We start from the raw sequence: 5,634 nt of genomic DNA on the forward strand, positions 1-5,634 counted from the left end.
CTGTAAGGCATTTTCTCAATTAGTGATCAAGGGGGAAAGGCCCCTTGTAGGTGGCCAACCAATGACTGGTCCAGTTTGAGATCCATGCTACAAGAGGGAGCCCATGCTAGACACTGCCTGGGGGACCAAGAACCAGAAGCTGGAGAGCCCAGAGACCGAGGAGGGAACCAAACACCACCTGCAAAAAAATAAAATAAAATAAGGCCAATGAGATGACTTCCAATGTTGCTCTGCTATTCTCATAGACAGAGCCTAGCACAATCCTCATCGAAAGAAGCTTCAGCAGCCAACTAATGGGAGCAGATGCAGAGACTCACAGCCAAAAATTAGGCAGAGCTTGGGGAATCTTCCAGAAAATGAGGAGGAAAGATTGTAGGAGCCAGAGGGATCAGAGCACCACAAGAAAACCAGCCATAGAATCAATTAACCAGGGCTCCTAGGGGCTCCCAGAGACTGAACTGAAAATCGGGGGGCCTACATGGGTCCGACCCAGGCCCTCTGCATATATGTTGTGATTGTGTAGCTTGGTGATCTTGTAGGACTCCTATCAGGGGAATGGGGGGGGGGGCTGTCTCTGACTCTTACATCTGCTCCAGAAAACAACTTTGAAGAAAAGATAGGTATGTAAAATTGTAAATTTTTAGCTTAATTGATCAGGAAACTTTTTGTTGACTTTGGTTTTTTTGAGATGGGGTCTCAGGTTTCTCAAGCTGGCTGTGAACTCAGTATGTAGATAAAGACAACCGTGAACTGCTGATTCTCCTGCCTCTGCTTCTAGGACATCACCATTACAGATATGCCTCACCACATCCAGCATACAGTTTTGTTCTGTTTTTGTAACAAGGTCTTGCTAAGTACCCTAGCTGGTCTGCTGCTTACTACATAGTCCAAGCTACCCCCAAACTATAAAGATGCTCACACCTCAGCCTCTTCTGGGCTGGGATTACAGGTATGTGCCACCACGCTTGGCAGGCAGGGAGAGTACACACTAAGTGACTTATAGCTAAACATTGCCACCAGACTTGATGGTGCACACTCTGGACCCAGCACTCAGGGCCAGGCAGAGGCAAAAGGATCTCCCTGAGTTTGAAGAGGAGGAGGAGGAAGAGGAGGAGGAGTAGAATGACATTGATGACAACATCAATGAAGACAACTACAACAATGACGTCAACAGTGTCCAAGACAATGACAACGATGACTATGACAAAGAGGATGACGTTAACAACTATGAGGACTTTGACAACGACATCCAAGATGTCCACGGCTATGACGACAACTATGATGATGACTATGGCGACATCAATGACTATGACAACAACTATGGCGACTACAACAACGACTCAATGTCGACCAACGATGACATCAACGACTATGATGACGACTATGATAACTACAACAATGATGATGACGATGATGACGATGTGAATGAGGAGGAGGACAATGAGGAGGAGGAGACTAGGAGAAGCTCAACGAACTAAAAACCCCCACCGTTGTCATTGTAGGTAAAGCTATCTTCAAATTCTCAACCCTCCTTTCTGTCCCAAGTGTTGGAATTACAAGTAGGTCACCAACCTGCTCAAAATTCTTCATGTTCATGGGCACATAGAGACTGAAAGTAAAGCCGTGGGGAAGACATTTCACACAGATGGAAGCCCAAAGACAACACATAGAGCTGTGCAAATATCAGGGAAAATCAGCAAGGGCCCTTGACACCAAGGCCAACCACCTGAATTCAATACTCACGTTAGAAAGGAGGGAGCTAACTCCTACAAATTATCCTCTGAAGCCCGCATGAGCGCTCCCACACACACCCCCAAAATTAGTTAATTTTAAAAACCTGCAGTTCTAGAGAGATGGCTCAGTGATTAAGAGTACTTACTGCTCTTATAGAGGATTCACAGTACACTCGGTCTCAGAGAAGCTCAGCAGCTAGGAGCACCTGCTGCTCTTACAGAGGAGCCAGACTTGATTGCCAGCACCCACACGGCAGCTCATCTGTAACTTCCATACAATGGGACCCAAAACACTCTTTTGGTCTCCATAGGCACCAGACATTTACATGGTACACAGATATACATGTAAAAAAAAAATATTTAGCCGGGCAGTGGTGGTGCATGCCTTTAATCCCAGCACTTGGAAGGCAGAGGCAGGCAGATTTCTGAGTTTGAGGCCAGCCTGGTCTACAGAGTGATTTCCTAGACAACCAGGGCTACACAGAGAAACCCTGTCTCGAAAAACCAAAACAAAAGAAAAAAAATATTTAAACATATCTAAAAAGACAATAAATCACAGAGATTTACAAAAAAAAGGGAGTGGGTAGTGGTACTGGAGACAGGTAGCTCAAAGTGCTTAGAAGTGCGCACTCCTCTCACAGAGGACCAGAGTTCAGGACCCACCGTACACAGGACATGGTTCATAGCTGCTCATAAGTCCAGCTCCAGGGGATCCAACACCTCTAGCCTCCATGGGCAGCTATACTCACATACACAAATGCACATACACAGAGACACACATTCACACATACAAAATAAAAAAAATAGTGAAATCGATGTCTTTCAACAAAATAGAAATTCATCTTTGTTTTTAAAAAATTTGAATGCAATGAAATTTCAAGGAAACAAAAATGTAAACGTTTATATATATCATCAAACATAAACATCGCAAAAGCAGAAGGCAGATGACTTGGGGGAGGTACCGGATAAACAAGAGGATGGGGGAATAGGGTCGGGAAAACAAGAATGAAGTGAGTTGACCTACTACGCTGAATGCACCACAGTGAGACCATGGTCTTAGCATACTAACAAAAAAAGCAGTTAAACAATCCACCCTGAGTCGACCCAGCGACGTGGCCCGTAATCTCAGTACTCAAGAACTGGAGATGGACGATCTGCAAAGAGTTCCAGTACACTCAGCTTTCAAGGCCAACTGGGTGGGCTGCACTGGACTCTGACTCCAAACCAACAAACAACTCTGTTAGAGGGTGTGGGCTAACATTGTTGTGTTAGCCTTCAAAGTGAAGATTCTGTGGAGGAATGTTCACATGTTTAATATGTATGGCTTCTATTGTTGTCAGTTTAGGCTAACACTACACTCTACACAATCCCTTCACCCTGCGGGCGCTCTCTGGCACACTTCTAGAAGCTGACTGGGATGAGGGACTCAGACGCTTTCTCCTGTGAATCCCAACTTTTCCCTCAAAGGACACCACTCACTTAGAAGACTGCTGCCTTAGCTCACCAAAGCAAAGACAAGCACAAACTGCTGTTTTCTTTTGGTTTCTTGTTGTCTTTTGTTTTGTTGGGTTTGGTTTTTTTAGAGACAGGATTTCTCTGTGTGGCCTTGTCTGCCCTGAAACTAGCACTGTAGACCAGACTGGCCTTGAACTCACAGAGATCCAGAGTGCTGGGACACCACCACTGCCTGGCAAATTACATATTTTTGTCTTGAGTATTGAAGAAAATGGCCAATCCGGTCACCTCCCTTTTCTCCATATGACTTTCACTAGACTCTCCTTAGATTGTTCGGCCCGAGTAAAGGCTATCTGCATCGATCTCCGGTTTAGTCTTAGTTGGGGAGTGGATCACATTCCTAAAATAGGTGTGGAAACTACTCTCCAGTAATGGTTTAGCATGGCTGCCCAGTTGCCTCCCCAACACCACCACCCACCTCTTATGCCCATGGAAGCCATTTTTGTAAGTTTACATGTGTTTTCTCACATTCCTTGAAGTTGTTTCTGCTCGTCAGTAAGTCTGCTCCAATTTCCAGGCTTCATTGACATTTGCTGTCCTCCACTCCTCCTGCATGGCCACAGAAATTACTGTTGTTGTTCTGACGAGGGGAAGCCATATATGGTCCAGATCAGTGGTGGAAACAACAAACGAGGGTTTCCCATCAAACAAGGTTTCTTCAGAGCAGTAGCGTCTCACTCCATCTGGAGGCCTTTTTGAAGGGTTTGCTGACAACCTATTGGCAGGTATCATCTTCTTTAGAGAGATGGGAAAGTCTGTGGATTTTGCCAGCCCAAACCACCCAGGCCCAGTAGTACAGCAATATCTGTCAGTCCAGGAATAGCTTTCGCCAGCCCCTAGAAACCAAGACTTTCAGTTCCTTTCTCCAGTCTCCCTTGTTCTGCAACAAGAATGCCCCTTACTCAGCAGCAGGCACTCTGGGTAAGGGCTATTTCTCTGAAGAAGCAATACACCAAGGACGATAAGGAGGAGGCCAGCCGCAGATTATGGTAATTAAAGAGAACCAGATTCAGCCAAGAGAATAAAGGACACCAAGGGAAAGCACCAGGAGCAGATTGCCAGGAGACTTAAGGTGTCCTCGCTGAGAGCTTCTACTTCTAACTCTGGGTTGGGTCAAAAATAAGTCTTTAAAATAACAAATAAATGCCGGGCAGTGGTGGTGCACGCCTTTAATCCCAGCTCTTGGGAGGCAGAGACTGGTGGATTTCTGAGTTCGAGGCCAGCCTGGTCTACAGTACAGAGTGAGTTCCAGACAGCTAGGGTTATACAGAGAAACCCTGTCTCGTAACCCCCCCCCAAAAAAAAAGTAACAAATAAACGACCAGAAAAAAATAATAAAATAAATCTTACAAACAGCACATGAATTCAGGAGGGGAACGTGGGAGGGGGGGGTTAAGAGAAAAATTGGAGGCGAGGGATTGGGGGTGGGGTAGATCAAAGCATATGAAATTCTCAAAAATAAAAAGAATTTTTAAAAATTACTACACCAACTATGGTGGCACACTCTTACAAATCCACCGCTACATAGTAAGACCTTGATTTCAAACTAGGTGAGGGAAGATGAGCTGGCTCTGTGAGGAAAACCATCTGCTGCTCAAGCCTGGTGTGCTCCATCCCTGGAACCCAAGGAGGAACCAATGCCACAGGAACGCCATAGCACAAAGCTGCCCACACTAGTAATAATAAATACAATGTAATAATAAAAATATATGAAAAAAGTGGCAAGAAGGCTCATCAGGGGAAGACGACTATTACCAAGGTAGATGAACTGAGTTCTCACACATAGTAAAATAAAGTGGAAAAGATTTTAAAGAAAAAGAAAACAATCTCAAACTACCCCACAGTATATGCAAAGCCCTTTGCCACATTATTGTGCTTTTAAATTGCTGCGTCCTGTCCCTTAGGTTATTGTGCTGTTATTTACATTTTGAACGGACTCTCTCAGCCAGCCTGAACCCGTGAGCACACCACATTCATTGTTTTCCCTTTTACAGACCATGAAACAGAAACGGCTCTAGAGAAGCTCTAGCAGAAGGCTAGAGTCTTCATCTCCTGCCCAGGGCCCATTTTCAGCGACCTCTTTCATTCTCTAGGCTGATATGTAATATCAGTAAGTGTAAGCAAACGAAAAAGTCAAGACAACCACGGCTGACTGGAACTCCACATCTTTGTCACTGACCTGAAGCTTCAGCCCCACTGCACACTTGCTTTTTTTTTCTCAGCTTTCTAATGTTCAAATCCTATTTGTCTTTTCAAATCCACCAGCAAGTGCTGTCTCCCTCAGAAAGACTCTCCTGACCTCTCTTCCAAGTCAAGGCTGAAAACAATCTCTTGTTCTTCTGATTCTGATCTCCAAGCAATACTTCAACTCTCTCTCTCTCTCTCT

The sequence above is a fragment of the Mus caroli genome, chromosome 4, assembly GCF_900094665.2.
Source record: "Mus caroli chromosome 4, CAROLI_EIJ_v1.1, whole genome shotgun sequence".
Lineage (NCBI taxonomy): Eukaryota > Metazoa > Chordata > Mammalia > Rodentia > Muridae > Mus > Mus caroli.